General features: G+C 38.6%; 1 long non-coding RNA gene and 1 pseudogene across 2 annotated transcripts in view; one reads left to right on the forward strand and one right to left on the reverse strand.

Annotated features, from left to right (window-relative positions):
- LOC134485553 (uncharacterized) overlaps positions 1–24,212 on the reverse strand; it is a 135,674-nt gene that overhangs the window by 40,755 nt on the left and 70,707 nt on the right. Inside the window, exons 5-10 of one of the 2 annotated variants that reach the window (XR_010063671.1) lie at positions 12,456–12,518; positions 11,857–11,944; positions 11,509–11,537; positions 10,102–10,218; positions 7,458–8,531; positions 6,856–7,274 (exon numbers count right to left, since the gene is read on the reverse strand). This is a non-coding gene — a long non-coding RNA (uncharacterized LOC134485553). Of the gene's footprint in view, positions 1–6,855; positions 7,275–7,457; positions 8,532–10,101; positions 10,219–11,508; positions 11,538–11,856; positions 11,945–12,455; positions 12,519–24,212 lie in introns of those variants that run through there. The other variant, XR_010063670.1, reaches the window with a different exon arrangement.
- LOC134485548 (ubiquitin-like) lies at positions 19,289–20,063 on the forward strand (annotated as a pseudogene).

The following is a 24,212-nucleotide window of genomic DNA, read 5'->3' on the forward strand; positions in this document are numbered from 1 at the left end:
CCCGGACCCCACCGGCGCCCAGAGGGGGACCGCGACTCGGCCCCCCGACCGCCACCTCTGGAAGGTTCGGCGGCTGGAGGGGGCACGCTGAGTCTCAGGGAGCACCAGGTGGAGGGAGGAAACGGGAATCCCTCCTGCGGATGACCAATGGGCAGTAGGGCGACCCCCTCCCCCGGGGTCTTTAAACTCTCGCGCCGGAACAGGACAGCTAGGTACCCGGACAGGAGCGGGGTGGACACGCGAGGCCCAGAAGGCGGGGCGGGCTGCGAGAGCCCACCCGTGGCACAGGCACCCCCTGCATGCCACAGAGACACCCCGGCACCTTCAGAGCGGGAGAGCTGTGGCAGAGGTGCGGCAGGTGCAGTGAGGAGAGGGAGCGGGTCCCGGCCACCGTGTACTGCGCCCCCCACACCCCCCCCCCCGTGCACACGAGATGAGATCACGAGCCGGTTCAGAAAGAGGCAGAATGACCTCGGTATGCCGAGGGCCTTGGCTGGCCAGCAGGCAAGGGAGGTGCCGGCTGAGGAGGCAGCAGTGGTGGAGTCAGAGGCGGGTGCACGGAGGCAAGGACATAGGCAGAAGAGCAAGGGAGAGAGAGAGAATTGAGGAGGTCCCTCGACGGACCACACCTGACACCCTCCCCGCACCTCTCCTTAACGACCCCCGGCTTTCCCAAAATGCTCACTTGGCCGGCGGCCACGGCACATGCCACGAATACGACCGGGACCCGGGGACGCGTCTCCTGGTGAGAGGAGGGACTTACACAGGCCCGAGAAAGGACCAGACACCCCCTCGGCCTTCTCCATTAATGATCCTTCCACCGGTTCACCTACAGAAACCTTGTTATGATTTTTACTTCCTCTAGATAGTCAAGTTCGACCTTCTTCTCAGCCCTCCGACAGGGCCATGGGCTGATCAGGCCTCAATAAACCATTCAATCTGTAGTAGGGAAGGGTGGTGTGTACAAAGGGCAGGGCTTATGACCGGCACTTACTGGGAATTCCTCGTTCATGGAGAATAATTGCAATCCCCGATGTCCATCACAAATGAGGTTCAATGGGTTACCCGCGCCTGCCTTTGTAGGGTAGGCACACACTGAGCCAATCAGTGTGGCGCTAATGCAGCCCCGGACATCTAAGGGCATCACAGACCTGTTATTGCTCAACCTCCGGTGGCTGAATGCCACTTGTCCCTCTAAGAAGTTGGGGGACACCGACCTCTCAGGGGGTTGCGTAACTAGTTAGCATGCCAGAGTCTAGTTCGTTATCGGAATTAACCAGACATATCGCTCCACCATCTAAGAATGGCCATGCACCACCACCCACAGAATCGAGAAAGAGCTATCAATCTGTCAATCCTGTCTGTGTCCAGGCCTGGTTAGGATTCCTGTGTTGAGTGAAATTAAGCTGCAGGCTCCACTCCTGGTCATGCCCTTCAGACAATTCCGTTAAGTTTCAGCTTTGCAACCATACTCCCCCCGGGAACCCAAAGACTTTGGTTTCCCAGAAGCTGCTTGACTATCTTGGGAATAACACCGCCGCATCACCAGTTGGTATCTGTTTAGTTATGTACCCCCATTTGTTTTTCTTTTTCTTTCTCCATTTCTCTTACTTTTCCTTTCATTGGGGGAGGGGATTTTTTAATTCACATTTTAAATATGATTTTCCTGATTTGCCCTCTAGAAACTGGCTATTATGTCCCCTCATGCCTCCTGTTCTGAGGGCAGTTCCTCACTCACCCACTCACTCCTTCCAACCTGCCCATTCTGACAGTTCCCTACACTGGGGCATCAAGCCTTGGGCATTTGCTCCCATTGGTGCCTGAAAAGGATATCCTCTGCTTCATATGCAGATGGAGCCATAGGCTCATCCTTGTGTATTCTTTGGATGGTTGTTTAGTCCATGGAAGATCGAGGGCAGGGGTTTGGTTGGTTGATATTGTTCTTCTTATGGGGTGGCAAACCCCTTCAACTACTTCAGTTCTTTCTCTAACTCCACTTTTTGGAACCTTGTTCTCAGCTCAATGGTTGACTGCAAGCATTCTCCCTTCTTCCCTCCCTCTCTTCTTCCCTCTCTCCCCACACCGCTCTATGTTTGTATGTTTGTGTGTTTGTGTGTCTCTGTGTATGTGTGTCTGTCTGTCTGTCTGTCTCCGTCTCTGTCTGTATTCTTTCTAAGTGAATGTCACTTTAATTTTCTTAGATAAAGTGATGAGATAAGAGTCTTAGCCAAGCTATGCAAATACGTCCTTTAGGCTGAGGCCAGAGTATTTTTTCCCTCTGTTCAACTATTTATAGACCTAATACTAGGACCTTCTAGCCTCCATGTAATCCAACCTTCCAAGCTGACTGATTCAATATGGTTTCTCTTGGCATCTTCATGAGTTGTTCTGCTTGGACTCACATTAACTTGGACAATGTGTTACAATCTTCTGGATCCTTCTAATTCTCCAGCTTTTTCTGTTTTCCCCAGTGAATAGTTTGTTCTCTCAGAACCTGAATCTGTAAAATCATGTCCAGAAAGCTTCCGTAAACACATGCCACGCAGCACAACTTCTCTTTCTTGCTCTACTTCTCTCTTTCTTTTGTCTATTTTTTTCTCTCTTTCTCTACTCTTGTGAATTCTCTGATTCCTAAGCTGTTCTCATGTGAATTGGGCATATTTTATCTGTGATACATTCTGTCACTTTTTTCTTTGAATTACTACTTTATCAAGCCCTCAATTATATGACACTTTCAAACATGGCTACTTCCTTATAGAAACTAACCTTACAATGTACAATCATTTTGCTAATATTTATCTACCTAGTTCTTACCTGGACCTATTGGTTGTAAAGAATTAACCTTTCAGGATGCCTATATTTATGGCAGAAACTTTCTGACCTGTCATATATGATGTCCTCTGTCTCAAAGATGAGGGTATTAGAATAAAATTACTGTACACATTTTCTAGAAGGTTGAAAGATTCAACTTGAGTCTTATTTTATGTTCCCATTAGCAGCCATCAGTCCAAAACACAAAATCACTAAAACAAATCCTAGTTGCATCAGGTAGGGTGGGAAGATATCCCAGTGATTAAGCAGGCAGGAAATGTTAGAGAGACATGGGAAGAAGATTGTTTATTGGTATATATTTATGGCTTGCTCAGCCTGTGTTTTTATAAAAGCTAGAACAATAAGCCCAGGAGTGGGACAACCTACAGTGAGCTGGGCCCTCCAACAAAATTATTGATCAAGAAAGTGCCCACAGGCTTTTTCATTGGACAATCTTATGAAGAGTTTTTTCTCAGTTAAGATTTCTTCTTCCAAGTTATCTCTAGTTTTATATCACGTTGATAAAAAACCTTCTTATATAGTTTGTAGGTGAGAGTTTGTGGGTGTATATCTCTAAGCTTATGTATTGTAGTGATATCATTAAAAATTTTACAAAAGAATGGCTAATAATAACCTGTGTGTGTGTGTGTTTCTTTAATCCCGCAGGTTTTCACCCGATTATCGGTACCGTGTCGGTGCTGGCATTGGGCACCGACAGTGTATGTCAGTGAAATTATGTGTGTATATGTGTTTCTGCATGCCCACAGATATTGTATGTATCATAATAGGGTATTAAAGAGGACAATGTCTTAATCTAAAGAAATGTTTTAGATTGTAGCACACACCAGCATGAAAACATTCCTTTTTTGGCATGGAGTAGCAATTCGGCATGCAACAATAAAATATGAACATACTAGGAAGAGTGAAATAGCTCAGTAGGTAAAGATATTTGTTGCCAGGGCAGTTAACCTTGGTTTGGTCCTTGGGACATACACAATGGAAGGAGGAAATGAATGCCATAAATTGGACTCCATCATCCACATGTGTGCAATCACATGCAGAAACAAGCAAATACTCAACTAAAAGAATCAGAAAATTAGAATTCTATAAATATAGGACTTAAAATATATGCATAAATTAAAGTAAGGAAATAGGTTGACATGAGATATGGTAAGAATTCTGTAAAGCTGATACATACTCAGACTTAGAGAAAGTATCCCTATACATATGTGTGTTCCGTTTCACCCCTTTCTGAAGCAAGAAAAAAATTACATACATGGAATTTCTGCATAGTATTACACAGCAACAGAACATAATATTGAGAATTAAAAGAAGAATACATATATAGTTCATATGAAAGCAACGTGGTCTTGCAGATATAAGCTAAACAACTCCTGGATACTATAAGTTCAGACTCATGAACATGTATTACTCAGATTGATGAATCAAAAAACTTAAATATGGGGCATGTAGATTCCAGAGACTTTTCCACAGTTGTATTGTGTAACCAGGGTGACCAGACAATAGCACTTGTATTTGTATCACTTAGATTTATAGGGACCTTTCCTTGCATGGTGGAGGAATAGGCATCTACACTGAAATGTACTATATGTAACTAGAGAAATAAAACAAAATGTTCTCCTTTATAACCAAACCATGAATACTACTAGGAGATTCCAGGTTTCTTAGTCACATCGTGAAATAGAATCAAGTGACCTTGTTCCAATATGATATTCTTCATTCTTTCTGAGATATGAAGTAGAGGATGAGAAAAAATACCCCAAAACCTGGGTTTAGGGTAATATATTAGTTAAAAATGTCAAGTGTATGAGTCCAAGGGGAGCTGACATCCATCAGGAGTCCTGGAATACTTCCACTGGACTCTCCACAGTGGTTGCCTGTGTAGGATTTAGTTGCTGAATCAGCACTCATTTTTCAAATGTAGAAGACATCAAAATATAGACAAGAGGGATCATCCTCATATTCATTTACAAAGCACCCCCACAAGTTTTCTATTGTCTTACTTGGAAAGGATAAATTTAAAAGAGTAAAACAATATTATTATACTCAAGGAAAAAGCTTGTGTCAAAGAAACAAAACAACAATTAAAGGCAAAAGTCTATGTTTTTCAATAGAGTGACTATAAGGAAAAGAAGTACACTTTAAGCAGCCATTGTTATCTTCTTCAAATTTTTGGAGCATGGATGTTATAAAATGAATGATAAGATAGAATAACAATGTAGGGTGAGAAGCTAATAGAGAGAGGAGCAGAAATTAAAATCAAAGCAGCTCAGAGCATCATAGAAGCCTGTGGTAAAACCAAATCTGCAGCAACACAATTGTAAGCAATACCCATTATGGAAAAGTAAAAGACAATGCAAAAGGCACATTAATGTATATGACGGACACTTGTGTCAACTTGGATTTAGATGCCTCTAAATCTGGAGGGGTTTGTCTCCTATCGAGAAGGCAAAATGTTCCCCTTCAGAAATTTGAAGTAGATTGTATAATTTTACCCTCTTTGTCCTAGTAAAAAAAAAAAAATAAGGCCAGAAAATAAATTAAATTGTAAACATGTGTATGTGGGGGCTGTGTCTTTATTAAATTGTGTGTGAGTATTTGCATGTCTAGGGTTGCCTGCAGAGACTAGAAAAGGAAGAGTATTAGGTCCCTGAAACTGAAATTACCAGTGATTATGAGTCATCTTGTTCTTTGAATCTAACATGGGTCTTCTTCAAAAGTAGTACATGTTCTTACCTTCTCTGTCATCTCTCCAGTCTCCTGTAAAAATAAATTAAAAAAAATGATTTCTGTTGCCTAAAGACAAGGAGGCTGAATGAATATAATGATTCTGAGGTTATTTTTAAAGATGAAATTCATTATGATAGACAATGGGCATAATATATCTAAAACTAAAAAAAGATAAAGTGCAAACAATAAGGAACAGTGTGCTGTATGAGAGATGTTGCAGGGTTAAAAATGACATGAAACTTTCTAAAGAGGCTTGAGTCTGCTTATAAGGTCGCAGTACTTTGTATGTACATGTTTATGTGGGGGTACATATGTCTGCAGGTGCATGTCCACAGGTGTGAATAAGGAGGTCAAAGGTCAATGGATATCATTCTTAGTCACTCTCTACTGTATTGATTTTCTGACATGGTCTCAAGCTGACCATGGAATTACCAATATAGCTAGACTGGGGCTCTGTCAAGCCACAGGGTTTCTTTCTTCTCCATTTCACAGGCACCAGGATGATTAGCTTGGAACACAGTCCCATGACTTTTTACATGTTCTCTGGAGACTGCACTCAGATCCTCATGCATGTATCAGAAATAATTTAGCAGAGTTGCTACCTCTTTCTGGCAGTGGCCATGTAGCTGCTGCAAGGAATAGCATATGAGTGCTTCAGTGACAGGATTCTACTGTGGCAATTCCATGGAAACCACTTCTCAGTGGACAAGGTAAATTTGGTGGCCTTTATATTTAGTACCAAGTTTGCATTCCCTACAAGCTCTCCATTTCTTCATTGTACTGCATATAGTCATTATCAAAATTGTATCACTTCATCAGTCATGGACAAGGCCATCTGGAGTCACACTGACTTACACTGTGGATGATTCTACATTTTTCTGAAAACTCTTTCAAGGGATAAAATGTTTGCCACCTCTTTTTGTATCTATCAATCCTCCAGATGTTACCATAAATCCTGGGAATTTGAGACTTATAATCATATCTTTAGAGAAGTACCCAGTCACACTGAGCAAGTCTGTGTCAGTTGTAGAGAGAGGTTGGTCCTGCTTACAAAACTGTTTTTAAGAAGCTATATCTGATCAGTAGAGACATGGAAAATGCACAGATTATGTGGGATTGATAGAGACTTGAAAATGGCTCTTAGAATGATTACATCTTACAAAGATCTATATAGTAGAAAGATGTCCAGAAGATGTGCTTTGTAAAATGAACTTGTCTGTCTGCAATTAAAAGGGAATTATGATAGGAAATAAATAGTTATAATTTACCAACAAATGTTTAATTAGGCCTCTCACCATGCATAACTATGTAACCATGTTTGCTACCAGACTGGTATGTCTTCATGTTTACAGGACAAGCCTGGCCAGACATCTCTTTTGTCTTGCTGAAATTGTGCTTTTTAATGCAAAATAAGTTTAGGTGGTGACTGATTCAAGGAATGGGAGAAGGAGGAAGGGGAACTATTGGGGGATTTGTGTAAAGATAGAGCTTTTGTAATGTGGATATTATGATTTCTTTTAATAATGTAAGCAATGATATCACTGCTTGGGTAAGCACAATTGTCATTGTATAAATATAGAAGGCTCAAGTTATTTGTGGCCACTTGCCTGAAAATCAAAAGGTGGTCAGTGTCTTCACTTTTGTTAACTCCCCTTCTCCATATCAGGACCTAAACATTATAGCTAGAACTGGCATTGATATCTTCTTGGTTCCTATATTTTAATTTTTAAAATTTTTTATTAGATATATTTCTTTACTTACATTTCAAACATTATTCCCCTTCCCAATTTCCTGTATATAAGCCGCCATTCCCTCCCATCCCCCTCCCCTATACAGGTATTCCCCCTATACATCCAGTTTATCCCCCCCATATTCCCCTGCACTGGTGGTCAAACCTTGGCAAGACCAGGGGCTTCCCCTTCCCCTGGTGCCCCAACAAGTCTATTCTCTGCTATATATGCGGTTGGAGTCCTGAATTATTCCATGTATAGTCTTTCGGAACTGGTTTAGGCCCTGGAAGCTCTGTTTGGTTGGCATTGTTGTTTTGATTGGGTTGCATCCTCCTTCAACTGTTTCAATATTTCATCTAATTCCCTCCAAGGGTGTTGCTCTCAGATCAGTGGTTTGCTGATAGCATTGACTTCTGTATTGGACATGCTCTGGATGTGTCTTTCAGGAGAGATCTATATCCGGTTCCTTTCAAGATGCATTTTATAACATCATCGATCTTATCTAGTATACATATATACACATACATATACATATATATACATATATATACACATATATACACATATATACATACACACACATACACACACACACATATATTCACACACACACACAAACACAAATGAGTATTTACAAACAGATAAGTAAGGTAGAATACATTATTCTTTGTATTATTTTATATTATCATATGTATTTATAACTATGCTCACATAAAGAAAAACTATTGTAAGTAACTAAACATCATTTAAAAGATGGTAAGAAGTAATACGTATCTCTATAAGCAATGGAAATGGAGAAAAGTACACAATTACAGTGTGAAATTATCTCTTTAAATTGTTTTTAATGAGTTTTTAAATAACCATACCACTAACTTTCAATTTAAGTCCCCAGGAATTAAATTCCTAAAGCATATTGTACCATAACTGACATGGATAAATCCTACCTCATAGTAACTAGTACTTTTTTAAATAGGCAAAGACATATTTGTATCCATGAAAATACATTGTTTCAGGTAGCACAATTTAAATTTTCAATCTCCTCCTTCCTCTCCAGCCTGTCAACAGCCTTATTTTCAAATGTTTTCCTATTTCCCATCCTTTCCTTTTCACTTCCTCAGTCAGGTTCTTCCAATGAAATTTAGGTCTTATATGCAGTATTCCTGCTTAGCATAATCTTCTGTGAATATGTAAGAGATATACTCCTTTCCATGGTCCTTCCTCTTATGTTCATTAATGGACCTGGTGAAATTCAACAAAAACACACTAAGAAGTGAAATAAATGGTATAGTGACTTGTTTTCATATAAATCAAGGATGTAATTACAAAATATTAATTTTAAATTAATAGGCTAAATAGCAGTTTTGTGCTACAACAAATAAAAGCAGTTTTTCAAAAAACAAAACTAAACAAACAAACAAACAAACAAAAAGCAAAAACAGGGTATGTTGCAAAACAAAGCAGGTGAGCCCTAAACTATGACATTTAGGAAGCAGATTTTGTTCTGAAAATATTTCCGCCTATATTAATGGAACCAAGATCATACATGCTTCAGAAGCAAGAAGTATACCATTTGAGTGTGAACAGTATTGTAATCTGTATTGACAATAAGTCAATATTAGTTCCTAAATCCTATTTGAGCTGATATAAAGGTAGGGGAAGAAAAGTATGAAAATGGCGGCCACCACATTCTCAAAGCAGAAAAGGTAAGATATTCCAAAAACAGGTAGAAAACGTTTACTGGGAGTCTAATCCTGATGCTGAAACCAAAGAACCGGAAAAGAAAATCATACACCATCATCTCTGATGACCGTAGGTGCACAAGGCATTAATAAAATACGTGTAAACCAAATGCAGTAACACAAACAGATTTCTCATTAGGTTTAAGGCAACTTCATCCCAGAGATGGAGGAAAGCGTCAATACATGAGAATTAACATAATCTACCACATAAGTACAAGTACCACCCTATGGCATACATAAAAGACCTTTGATAAAATACAGCCTCCATTTGTGAGGAAAGTCCTGCAGAGAATAGGGATACAAGGGATTTATCTCAACTTGATGAAGGCAATATACAGCTAAAGTCATCCAAAAGAGAGAATAATTCAAAGTACTTGTGTTGGAATCAGGACCAAGACTAGGATGTTCACTTTTCTCACATCTCAACATACTTCTTACAGTGTCAAGCAATTAAACAAATCAAGGTAATGAAGCAAATACAAATGAGAAGGGAAGAAATCAATATATGTTTATTTTCAGGTTTTAAGATTCTATACATAAAAACTAAATCATAAAAAAAAACTCCTAGGGCTGATAAATATGGATAAAAGTTGAAAAACACAGAGTTAAAGCACAGGAATCAGTATCCTTTTTAATATACAAAAGACAAACACAGAAAGCAAGGGGACAATACTATTCTCAAGAAACTAAAACAAAACAAAACAACAACAAAATACTTGAAATAAATATGACAAAGGAATGTGTGCCATGAAAACTGTAAAACACTAAAGAAATTCACTGAACATATTCCTGCTTAAGAAACAGCTACAGGTGTTTCTTGCCCTCTTGCTAAGAGCAGAAGAATAAATAATACTCTGTTAGTACTCAGTGGCTTCCGGGTTCTTTCTTAACATTCACATCACCACAGAGAACTACAAACAAATAAGAAACCTCTTAAGTTATTGAGAAGCAAATCCCAAGCTTCATGCATTTTTCATGTAAATAAAATAAATTATTTATCAAGTTTAAAATGGAGATAGGATGTAGTATGCACCCTCCCCCCCCACGCCCCCCTCCCCCACCCCGATTACCACAGTCGTGTGGATGTTACTCAGTGTGACAGCTCCAAAGACTGTGTCCTGAGGACTTGATGCTGTTATGCTGTTATCAAGTTCTGATCTGTTCACTGCCAGCATGTTCCTCATAATCTAAAAATTATGGGAAAATTCTAAGGTGCCTCAAATCACTCACTGGCCAACATCTCTGGCACTAACAATTGATTTCTTATACACATTTTTGCCCTCAGCTTCCTGATGAGATTTATTAAGAATTGCTCTTGAGTAGATACTCATTCTGAGGATTTAAAGTAGATATGACTGATTTTTATATAAGTGGTTAGATTTGTGAGTCTTTTAAGAATACTTTTTAAGGATAAATAATGAAATAATTACTCCTGTCTTTGTCTAGAAGAAAACTAAAACAATTACATTGCAATTTAATGCTGCTTGAAAGATTTGGCTGGGACATATAAGTGATGGAACAAAGAATAAAGCACAAGGGTTAGGGCATCCATCAACTATGTGTATCTGTTAAGGCTTGTGTATGATGAGCTGGAACACTGTTCCTTCTACCATCAACTCTGTGTGTGTGTGTGTGTGTGTGTGTGTGTGAATTTTCTCTCTTCCCTGGTCTTTCTCACTGACCCCAAGGAGTTAAGAGTTCATAGGTTTTTCGCTGATCATAGAGAGTGCCAACCCCCAGTAACTTAAGCTTTGCTCCCTCAGAAAACTGTCTGTTGAGTAACATCTCTAGTCGCTGGCTGCCTGTGGCAGCATCCCCATAGGTGTCTGGATCCCCCCAATCAAGAGCTTTAAGCACTGACTCCCAACGGCTGCCTGCCTCATTTTACCCACCACACAGATGCCAACATTGGTCATCAGCAATAGTAGAAAATCGTTTACTTTTAATTTAAAAGGAAATCGAGTTTCAGCTTAATTTTCTGTGTGTTTTCTTGAATATATGTGACTGTGTCCGTGAAGAGACAGACTGCCCAGAAGGGCAGTTATGAACAGTTGTGAGGCGAGTTTTTCTTATTTGTAAAGACTGACGAATAATGCCTCGCCAATGCCATTCAAATAAAAAAAGAAAAAGAAAAAGAAAAAGAAAAATATAGCTTTCAATTTCTTATCATTTTATACCTCAAGGAAGCTAAACATGACAATGCCTATTACTATTACTATTACTATTATTATTATTATTATTATTATTATTATTATTATTATGGTTTTCACCGGAGGTCCACTAGGGACTATTATGTTATTTAAAATTCTTTACATGGTAGTATAGATGAAGGACTCAGACTAAAATATTTCCTTTGTAATATATATTTCATAAGTGGAAATTGTAGAACTGACTTGCTAGGCTTAATCTTTCTAAAAATATAAAAAAAATCAACTATCCATTAAGAAATAGAACTCACTTAGCTTCTCCATACCTACCTTCATAGCCACAAGAAGCAATTTCATCTCTAGAAAAAAACAGAATCAATTCAATTTCTTTGCGTAGAATTGGGATTCTTACTCACTGATGAATCTGATATTAGGTCTGCATTAAAATAAGATTTAATCATTATGTTAAAATATATTTTCCATAAATGTTATTAAGGAAATATGGTTTCTATTATTTTCAGGTGCAAATATTTAGGTTCCAAACACCTGCACGAATGGCCATACTTAGTACAAAAACTAGTAAAATTGATTTTTTATTTTTCAGCAGTGTTCAGACAAAAACGCGTCACTATAAACTCACAGTATCATGTTTTAATAAATGTAAACCATTCTGTTTACCTTGTCAGAAAGTCCCTGGGGTAGGCAAGGGTGGAAGTGGTAAGGAGGATGAAGACCATCTCCTTGCTTAGGAGAACTATGCAGCTCACTATAACAGGAAAAACAGAAAAGAAGTTTCTTGGAATGCTTATTTTTTCTTTCCTAAAAGAACTTTCTATAGAACTTACAACTAATATGTTAAAGAAATTTCAAGTTTCTGCCAGCCATTTGATTAAAAAAAAACTTACTAATCATTTTTAGGAAGTTTGGTTTCCTGTTTCCCATATCCAGAAACTAAGTCAGTGTAGCTTGATAATCTCATCTATACACTACATCCATACCCACATGCGTGCGCGCGCACGCACACACACACACACACACACACACACACACACACACAAATATATGCACATTATGTAAACATTTTTATATACTATAATGACACTTTATCTTAAACATTAAAGTTTTTCTTTTACGCACAGGTAAAAACAGTCTAACAGCATTATTTTCTACTTGTCATGAAACAAGTGCACCTTCAACTAAAAAACCTGAGCTCAATTTTTGTCAGTAGTAACTGCTTTACAGAACATAATTCCAGTTTCGATAGAAAAACAGCTTACCAGCATTTGTAATATCCAAACCAAATTTGCAATCTCACCCAGATGTATAAATGTGCCCGGCACCTGAACCATAAAGAAGTCCATTAATAATGGATGAGTATATTAAAGAAATTGGTAATTGCTGTCGATAATACTATTAGGTTAAGCATGATGTGTGCTTTTATAGAACTTTTTCTGCTACAAACAACACTGTTAGTAAAGCAAGACCCAAATCTATCACTTTTGCTAATTCCAAACAAAGCTATTCTGTGTACACTGCAGTAGCACAGAGGTTAAAAAACTACTCACTGCCTCTTTTTCACACATATTGAAACACCTCACTGCTCTATGAAAAACAGCAAAGTTATTGCACCACCAGAAATGCACAGTACAATATCTAACTTCATTTCAGTAGAGCATGAGACTTAATATCATGGTCAAAGGCACCAATTAAAAAAGGAATTAAACACTCTAACTAGTCCAAATAAAAGACACACAATCCAGGTACTTTATTTACAAGTCATAAGCCTAATTGGGCAGGTTTACAGCTATACTAACCTATTTCCATGCCATAATGTCCCTTGTTACTTGCTGTTTTTTCCAGGCCATATGCTCAGGGTCCATCTCCTCACATGGTGGCTTCCTCCTCCCTTGGTCTCCTCTCTTGTTCCCCCTTCTCCTCTGTCTTGAGACCCTCCACTCCATCCTCAAGTCCCACTTTCTTCTTCTATTGCCTAATCACAGACTCTATCCACTTTTGATGAGTTAAACTAAGAAGCAAAGTTTACAAAGCATCACTTGGGGTACTTGAGGATCTGCTCCTCAGGGCTTCCAGATCTTGGGAGCCAGTATGTAGGGAGCATTTAAATACAAGAAGCACCATGCCAACCCCACCAATAACTTTTCCTTATCTGACCAATAACCATCAACATCTTTACCTAATACCCAGCCCATACAGATATTTTCAGATCCTAGCACCCATAGCTATGGCTTCTGGTAAAATGTAAGTACGTGTCACATTCTTACAAACTCAAGACAAACTGAGCAGATCATCCAGTGTTTTCACAACAGTCCACTATTTAATCTGCAAGAATTTAAGGGTCATCAATAACAAACCAACAGAAAATGCCACTAAGCAAAGACAACAGCCATGATATATTATATTCCAAAGTTACAACCATGAATTAAGCTTTAAAAGGAAGTTATTACATAACCGTTATATTTTAAAGACTTTTAAAATAAGACTCTCACTTGGAAATAATGCATAGTTCATCTTTGACTACTGAGTGTGGGCCATGCATCCCCACTGCCATGGCCTTAGAGGCAACACCAGAGTGTTCCTCTTCACTGGGCTAGCTGACCTGCTCCACAGTGCAGCAGAGTGCATGGGTCTCTCCACAAGCAGAGTGAGCTACTCTATGTGAGATTCGTGAAAATACAAGGATACACAGTCCTCTCTGGAGGGCAAACTAGACAAGCACATGGAGAAAGAATGTGGAGGAATAGTTGGAGAAATCAGAGACCAGGACACAAAATTTTGAAAGAGTAATCACTGAGACTCAGTCTGTGACTAATAGAATTTAAATTGTTGCTCTTGTAGAATGAAAAGTAAAGTTGCTAACAGTGCAGAAAACATCGGCATCCTGGGAATCCAGGAAGGGTTTGTAAAAGGCCCCAAACATGTGCAGAGATTAAATAGCTCTAAACTGAATCATCAAAGAGATGATTCAGGAAACAGCACACAAAGGAAGTCACAGATGGATCAAATGCTCTGGTTACATTGACCTAATTTCTTAATATAAGGAACAAGAAATCCAGTTTCCAAAAAACACGAAAGATGCTTCATCTGACAATACAACTCAATATTAGACCTAATTTTTATAGAGCTAATGTGTAGAAGTCAAAGATACTAACTTCTAAAATGACTCTTAGTACATTTAATTTTTGTGCAATGTCTAATAATGACTCAGAGAATGTGATATTGGAAAAAAGTAGAAGAAAGGCATTGGAAAAGGAGTTTTAGGCACAGGTTTGGTTGTAAATTTAGTAAAAGACAATCTAGTCCTTCTATATCTAGCAAATACTTTTACAGGCTCCAAATGGGTCAAAGACCTTAAGATACAAAAATGAATGTCATAAAGTTAAAACAAGAATATAGTATCAAGGTATTATGACCACTTTTTTAAAGGAAAGGAATATTTCATTTTGTGGAACTTAAACATTTCCTCTAATATTTGACTTCTGATGGCCCATCCAAAAGAAATGAAAAAGATATGAATTATAAAAGGATGTCAACTATTTTAAAAATCCAGTGGTTAATAAGATGCAGCTAATTAAGTAAGCAAAGAAAATATTCTGCTGCAAAACCATGCTTGGCCAGCCAGTGATGGAAAGCAAGACAAAAGACGATTAGTTTCCTGCAATTTTCAAAGAACAAGCACCTTCCCAGGTCAAAATCTAGATGGAGACTACTAAAACAAGCAGCTGACTTGGCGTCTACCCACCAGACTGAGCAACAAAGGAACTTAGAAACACCACCAAACATGCACAACAGTTTTTTTTCCCTCATTTTGACAGATGATCACTAAGTATTTTCTTAGTGTTCAGCATGGGACACGTACTGTGTACTTCCTTCAGTTACACATCCCTTGCTTTCTAGAACTTAAATTTTTATCTATTTAATAATACAAAGAAGGAAATTCAGAAAGAAAAAGCAACATGGTACACAAGTATGCTGAAGAAACTGAACACAAGCAATGAAACAAAGACTCAACAAGCTCAAGAAGTTATCCCAAGATCTACTGACACAAATCACTAATCTCAAAATTTTCTGAAAACATTTAACAGCTAATAAGAGCCCTAGAAAACTTGAAAAACTGAAACACATATAAATTTTAAATGTGTGTCTACAATCACCCTTCCCGGTGCACCGTGTAAGCAGATGATGGCAACTAAGAAAGACTAATTCCTGAAAAGAAATCCAGATGGCCAGATTCTGTTTTGCCTCAACAGGGTCATTTCTAACATAACCATTGTTTTTTTTAAATCTGACAAAACAGGAAACAGAAGTACTGGGATAAAACCAAAATCTAGATCCTTTCTACTGTGCTATATGTCTATCTTCTCGTTAATGTGTTCCTAAAACTATGATTTCTTTTAATATTTGTGGTTTTACAATTTATTCTACAAGGAAACCAATAGGAAAGACTTGCCAATTTCTTTGGAACTGTAATGCAAGGTAGTAAAACAAATGAAGATCTTGTGATTGTAAAGGACTAATTTTCCAAGACGGTTATGGAAATATGTTTTCTAAGAAACCAACTCACTCAAATGAGGCATTTAGACTCTGGTTACAATAGTGGTTGTGTCCTTCCTTGAACGGGGTTTCCTGCTCTGTAGCCTTCCCTTGAAAGTTCTGTTCTCTTGGTGTCATCTCCTGAAAGCCGAGGTTAGGTACCATGGTGTCTGATTTTAAGTTCTATAAAATACTGAAGAACATAAACTTCAGTGTCTGCACGGTGACATAAGCCAAATTGCTAATAGCTCATCTAGTTAATATGAAAAAATCATGCTTTCACTCCCAACCTAATTTGGTATTGAGTTCCAGGTGAACATCATCCTCCAGTTCCAGAAATCAAAACTATACAGTGGTCAATCCTCAGCTTTAGATTTTGTTTGGATTCATGTTGTCACTTGTGGAAGTTTGGACCTGGTTCTTCCTCCCAGCCCCATGCATCCAGAAATTAGACGGTGACTCAAAATATATTAACAAATACCTTGGCCAGAGAGCTAGACTCTTCTCTGACAAATTCTAACCCACTTACTCAAATCTACATTCCGCCATGTGGCTCATTACATGTGCCCAGGAACCACGGGTCTGTCTGGTCACATTTTCCAGGGCAAGTCTCTCCGAACTGGCTCTATCCCAGAATTCTTTCTGCCTTCCGGATGTCCCACCTTCTATTCTATCCTTTCCTATAGGCCATAATTTTTTTTTAACTGAAAGGTGATATATCCATACAAATGCACAAGATACTCTCTCTACAGTCGCTAGCATTCTTAAAGCCTTCAAAGAGCTAATTATTCCAATTCTACTTTTACTTCTAATGCACCAACACCAACACCAACATTCAGAGACCATCCATGGGAGGACTATTGCTTTAAAGAACTTATGTGCACCTGCTTTTCCTTTCAGTTTATTCTGGTAATAATGCCACTCCAGCAGGGTGTTAGCATCAGGATGAAAAGGTGTTCTATGTAGACCAGGCTGGCCGGGAATTCATAGAGGTTCACCTGCTAGGATTAAAAGCTTGCTCCACAAACATGGCTCTGATGAACTGACTCAATCTAACAGCAGCAGAGTCAGTTTTCTGTAGCCTTTGATTTCTTACAATGAAAAACAGGCAACTCGGATACCAGTTTCAGATTGTAGGAGAAGAAAATGAGACAAAAAACTACAATCAGACTTTTGTAATTCTGGTATAAGTAGGTATAAATAGATTTAGAGAGCAGGGGGCTCAGAACAAAGAGACATATAACACACAAGCTCTCCTGCCTCACTACATAAGTCAGACAAAAGAACAATAGACCAGAAGGTAAGTGTCCCTAGCCTAAAATCAATTCCTTTACATTCAAAAAAATCCCTTTCAGAGCTGAGTCAAAACTACCTAGGTATAGATACTATACCTAGGTATAGGTATAGTTACTTCCCAACTAAAGTCTTGTTGGGAATCTAGAATTTTCTAGTATTTTCACATAAGGGAAAAACTGACGTTCAAACGAAACTGCAAATGTAGCTATCTTGTCCAGAAAGAACTAAAGAAAAATGCTAAATAAATGCTTCTAATACGAGTAAGTAGTACACACATAAACCTGAAATTTCATTTGCAAAACAGACTGCCAAGTTGACTCAACTCAATGATACAGAATTATCCAAAACCCAGAAGTTATTATGTTTACCTACATTAAGGGAGGAGAGTTATTTGAACAGAAGAGAAAGTCTGAAGACACATTATAGCAGAAAATTCCCCTTAATGAGCAATAAAAAGATATAGAAAATATCCAGAAACTCTCACCTATATGAGATAACAGAGTCCTCAATTTAACACACTCTCCTCTGTATATTTCAACATACACTAATGCAGTAGGATTCTAATTTCTCAATACCTGTGATAATAAGGGGTAGCCAATTTGAACAAATGAATAAATTTAATTGAGAAAAAAGAAAATACTTTTGAAAGAATATATTGTTATCATTTCAGACACACACACACAGACATATACATACATACACACTCTCTCTTATGTATCAATTTTTTTAAACAAACAAGAATACAGATCGTTAAGATCTCTTATACTTCTTACACCCAGGAGACAAAGAAGAAAACAGTATCAACATGCCTTCCAGAGCTCTGATGTCTGGGTGCCCTCAATACTGACATATTGCCTAAATGGAAAAAAAAGAGTATTCAAACTCAAACTAATTCTTCTCATTAAAGACATATTTAGTCAATTTTAAAAAATCACATTTAAGAATAATGTTAACATAATGTAGAATATATTATGGACTGTACACCACTTTAATAGATGAATTTCCATTTCTTCAGTTTTCTGATAGAATGGTAAATCATTTCTAACAATAGCATAGCATTATTTCCTATTCTACATTCTAACCTTCTTCCTTTAAGATTATAATTTTATAAGATAAATCTTTTTTTTTTTAAAGATTTATTTATTTATTATATATAAGTACACTGTAGCTGTCTTCAGATACACCAGAAGAGGGCATCGGATCTCTTTACAGATGGTTGTGAGCCACCATGTGGTTGCTGGGAATTGAACTCATGACCTCTGGAAGAGCAGTCGGGTGCTCTTAACCGCTGAGCCATCTCTCCAGCCCGATAAATCTTATTATACAATTTAGTTATGTGTAGTTTCACCTATTTAGCTTTGATAAACTCCATTCTGCACAACTCTACAAATTTTATTTAATGAAACAATTACAATGGCTACTACTACCCAATGTTGTTGATAAGTAATAAAACACAAGAGGATTACAAGGAGTTAGATTAATTCTCACAACACTATAGGGAAAAATTACTATCACCCACAACCTTTATATTAGTAATATAAGTTCAACAGCTGGTGAGTGCCCAAATTGGAATTTATTTCCAGTCAGTCTGATTTCCAAGCTCTTAAATTATCATACTTGTTGTTATTGAAATCTCTTTGTAATAAAGTACCCACCGCACCCATTAAAATACAGCACACAAAACTAAAACAGTTCCACTTAGTGAGATTTAATGGGAGAACAAGACAAGGGAAAGGGGCGAGAGAAAGAAGAGAAAAGAATGAAGAGAAGAGAGAGCATGAGGGCAGAAGAAGTCTGCCTTTCATTTGGAATATGACATAACTACTCCCACGTGGAGTTGGGATTTGGACCAAAGGAATACTGGGAAAGTAGGGCTGTTTCCATGTCAACAGTTACCAAATAGTGTTGCTGCTCAAGGCAATTCCTGATACCAACAATACTGCTGTTATAATTCGACATATTTCAAAAAGAAGTTCACAAAAAACCAAAGTCTATATACACAGGGAATTGTTCTTTCATTATAAGCTGTTACTAGTTCTGCCCCATGACAATTATATTTATGGAGATGAAAGTAAATATTATCTCATAAGGAAAATTACTGAATTACAATGACCAGAGATTGTTAATAAGGATTATTATAACCCAACTATTAGGATAAGACTACTTTATAATAACATTACTTCTAATAATCCCCCTGGTGTTCCAAAATATGATGTTACAGGTCCTAAAACTGCCACCCATTTCTACGTGTCTCAAGCTCTGGCCGAATCTTTCGTGCACTGTGACAGCCAATTCTGTGAAAAACTGACTCATAAAAGGCCAGTGAAAGAAGAACACAGACTGGAAACAATTAAAAAAAAGTCTATTCAGTCCCAAATCAAAGTACACCTGCCTGTTAAGACAGAGCAAGCAGTGAAGATCCAGGTAAATATATTTAAAATGCAAATCATACCAGCCCTCAACAAACACCGAGAAGTCAACAAAATGATCTAAGTATTAAAAAGAAAAAACAAAACAAACAAACAAAAAAACCCAAAAGCCCCAACCCACTCTTTCTCTTCAACAAGGAGGCCAAATAGCAGATGCCAACATGCAGATCTTCATGAATACCCTAATGGGCAAGACCATTACTCTTGAGATTGAGCCCAGTGACACCATCAATAATGATCCAAGACAAGGAAGGCATCCCACCGACCAGCAGGGCAGATATTCACTGGCAAACATTTGGAGGATGGGCACACCTTGTCCAACTACAACATCCAGAAAGAGTCAACCTTCCACCTGGTGCTGCGTCTGCACGGTGGCATCATCGAGTCATCCCTTTGTTGCCTTGTCCAGAATTACAATTGTGACAAGATGATCTGCCACAAGTGCTACTCATGCCTGCACACAGTGTAGTCAACTGCTACAAGAAGTTCAGCCAAACCAACAACCTGAGCCCCAAAGAAGGTCAAATAAGGCTGGGGCCATACCTGGCCTGTGACCCTGTGACCAAATAAAATCCATTGACTTGGGCAAAGAAAAAAAAAGAGAGAGAGAGAGGGAGAGAATGACAAAGAAAAATATCAAGCTGGGCACAGGACTTAAACCCTAGCATTCAGAGACAGAGGGCAGCCACATCTCTGTAAGTCTGAAGGCAGCCTGGTCTACAAAGTGAGTTCCAGGACAGCCAGGGCTATACAGAAAACCCTGACTCAAAAACAAAACAAAATTCTGACAATTAGCTTTCCTGTGTAAAACCATTATGACTCTTAAGCATATCCAACAAAAATTCATGTATTGGTGGCAAGAAAAACACTGTTAACGATGAATACTCTATGCTGGTACAGAACACCAGACAAACCCACATTTGGAAAACAGCTGTGTAAGAAATATAGTAAGACACACGTTTAAACAACTAACATTATTGGATTTTGTACTAAAAACTGAGATCTTACGAGTAAACTGTAGTGGTTTGGCTTGATGCTGCTTGTATATTATTGTTCATATTGGTTCCTCAAGAGAGGTTGCTCCCACCCCACAAGCAGAGCATCATGTACGTAGGTGATGCTATGTGAACCTTCTCTCCACTTTAATAGGTCAATAAAAGGTTAGAGCCTATGATTGGGTAGTGGATAGGAAAGGTGGGACTGGAGGCTCAGGAGGGGGTGGCAGGTAGAAGGAGAAAAAGAATGAAGGAAGAGGAGTGAAGGAAGCCACTATGCACCAGAATCCTGTGGCTGGGAGAAACCAGAAATAATAAGGAGTCTTAGAATTGGGAAATAAGTTAGTATTGTATTAGATATGCCCAATCTAGGCATATAACTTATTATTAAAATATTTGGATTGTGTGTCTTTTACATGGGCTGTTAGGGTTGGAAATTTTAGTACCAAATTGACAATGCCATGTCTGGTTTAGAACCAAAGTAACCTGATACGTAAATCCACCCCCATCCACTGAATATTAACAACTAGGGCTTCACTCTAAAGCTGCTTCAGGGTGGAAATTAAGCATGAATCTAAAGGGTGTACAGAGAGCTAACTGAGATGCTCCCTTCCCAAGCCCCAAGCAAACCTAGGCAACCAGAGGTACCACACCAGCCCTGAGCTGGGACACAAGGTGGCGCCAATGCCACAACATAGTTGGGGTTTCCTGAATCTGAGAGAAAAAAAAAGACAGGAAGTCAAGGTTGCCTGAGATGAGGCCTTCACAACTGAAAATTAGCAACTGAAAACACAGCAGGTATCTTTCCAAAGCTTTCTCACAGATAACAATGGGCTGGTCTAGGCATCTCTCTCCCAAGTCAACCTTCCCAAGCACACTTTGATTTCCAACATCCCTCCACTTCTAAACAGGGCACAGGACACAGGTAGCAAGACCAGCTATCTCAACTGCTTACACTGCAGGCTGTGTAACATCAATACACAGGCTGAAGGCTATACAGGACAGTCAAAAGACCTAAAGGGCTCAAAACAAAAAAAGCCAAGGGTCTTTCTACAGTCAGCCCCTCACTACTAGTGAAAGAACCGAAAAGGACCTTAATGTCCTAAATCAAACACCATAAGGAAACAAAGATAAAAGAAACTTCAGACCAAATATAAGAATTAAAATAGTACCACTGCACTCTTTTCCTCCTTCGCTTTTTCCTACATAAGGTGCGATAGAGAATTGAGGAGTTTCTTAAGTAGTGAATATAAAAAGCAGTGATTTTGTTTATAACATTCTTAGCTTCTCAGAGTATGTATGACCAAATCTAAGAAATTAAATTTGCCAAGGTATGTTGAACAAAATTTTTGCATTTTCAACAGGCTAACACTAAAAGCTGTACCAGAATCCACTCTGACATAACACTTTACCAGCAAAACTTGTAATTATAAACAGTATGATCTGCTCTCGTTAATCAAATATCTTGATTTATTAGTACTTAACTTTAACTCAACGAAAAGATAAAATAGTTAGATTCAGTCATCACAGAGACAACAACAGTACAATTAATACAGTAATGAAAATGTAACTCTACCTTATGTCTATTTAACAAGGAACTATAGTAAGGACTAAAGAGGGCTAATATTGCACATACCTTAAGAGGCATGGACCTGGGCAGGAGAGATAGCTCAGTGGATAAGAGGTCCTGAGTTCAATTCCCAACAACCACACGGTGGCTCACAACCATCTGTAATGGGATCTGATGCCCTATCCTGATGTGTCTGAAGACAGCTACAGTGTACTCATGTTAATTGATTAATTAATTAATTAATTAGCCATAGACCCAGAGAAACAAGGTGAAATCATCTAAACCAGTATGAAGACAACCAGGCAATCAAGCACAGTGATATATGAAGAGATCTTAAATGACAAATATGTATCTGTCAACTGCACGGGTTAAAAAAAATGACACTGACATACATATTGACAGCAATTTGCTGTCAATTGGGGGCAAACATACACAACTATGACCATCAAGAAGACTCAAAATTAAGAAAAATTTGGGTAGTAATACTCAATAAAGAAAGACAAGTGCTAAAATGATCAGAAAGGAATAAATCTAGATTGGGTAAATGAAAGCTCAGAAAGAAATTATTTGGTGTAAAAAAAAAAGGAAAATAAAGTTAATTAAATAAATAAATAATTGGGGGCCAGAAACAGATGGAACAATCTCACTGGGCAAAAAAAAGTAGGTGAATAGGTGTCTTACAGTTTTATTGCTGTGAAGAGACACTGTTACTGAGTCAACTTTGATAAGGAAAACTGACATTGGGCTGGCTTACACTCTCAGGAATTTAGTCCATTATCACCATGGTGGGAAGCACAGGAGCATTAGGTTAGCTAATCTTCAGATCATACAGCCAAAAGTTGGCAAAGCCCTGGCAAGAATTTCATGCTAACACGAAACTTTGTCTTCCAAACATCTCTGTGTACTCTGATTCACATGGACTAATATATTAATGACAGAGGATGATAGATCTATCAGTACTTTTTAATGACCAAGTCTAAAACAATTTTTGAGGAAAAGTTCAACACAGGTAAGATACAAATGTATTAATCAAAATGAGGCTCAGTATTTGGGAACAGATCTTCATTTTCCCTGTAGAGTAGACCATGAAACCCTGTTAGTTCCCAAGAATCTCTTTTCTTAGAGGAGTCTCACCAGATAGTCCCAGCTATCCTGAAACTTAAGATCTTCTGCTGGGATGTGGCACTACTCTTGCCAGCTCAGTCACCTACTATCTCAGTGTCAATGGTACACTTGCTGTGAAGAGGACAGCCATGTGTAACATGACTCCTAACCCTAAGAGAAAGCTCGGGTTAGGAAGTCTCTGGAAGAATGAAGGAACGTCCATTCAGAGCCTGCCCCACATGTGGCCCATATATATACACCCACCGAACTAGATAAGATGGATGAAACAAAGAAGTGCAGGCTGACAGGAACTAGATGTAGATCTCTCCTGAGAGACACAGCCAGAATATGGCAAATGCATAGGTGAAGGCCAGCAGCAAACCACTGAACCGAGAATGGGACCTCCATTGAAGGAATCAGAGAAAGGACTGAAAGAGCTTGGAGGGGCTTGAAACCCCATATGAACAACAATACCAACCAACCAGAGCTTCAGGTGACTAAGTCACTACTCAAAGACTGGCCCTGGGCTCCAACCGCATAGGTAACAATGAATAGCCTAGTAAGGGCACCAGTGGAAGGGGAAGCCCTTCATCCTGCCAAGACTGAACCTCCAGTGATCGTGATTGTTGTGGGGAGGGCGGTAATGGGGGGAGGATGGGGAGGGGAACACACATATAGAGTGGGAGGGGAAAGGTGTTAGGGGGATGTTGGCCTAGAAACCAGGAAAGGGAATAACAATTGAAATGTAAATAAAAAATACCCAATTTAATAAAGCTGGAGAAAAAAAATGACTCTGGAAAACGGGACCTAGCCAATGATATCAATCCTGTGTTTGCACGAAATACCAAAGCTCAAATTATTCCAGACTATGTAATTTCCTCAAAAGTCAACAATCAAGAATAAGAGGGAATGGCTAAAAAAAGTTATTAACATTCACTGAATCATATAACGAGATCTTTGTTCACTGGGGCAAGTATTCATCATTCTAGTCTAGGTTTCTACTGCAATAATGAAGAGAGTTGAGGTTTTCTTCAGTTCTCTATCTCTCTTTCATTTTGTGCACTGTCCACTAGCCACTACCTGTACCCA

Source organism: Rattus norvegicus, chromosome 2, assembly GCF_036323735.1.
Source record: "Rattus norvegicus strain BN/NHsdMcwi chromosome 2, GRCr8, whole genome shotgun sequence".
Classification (NCBI taxonomy): domain Eukaryota; kingdom Metazoa; phylum Chordata; class Mammalia; order Rodentia; family Muridae; genus Rattus; species Rattus norvegicus.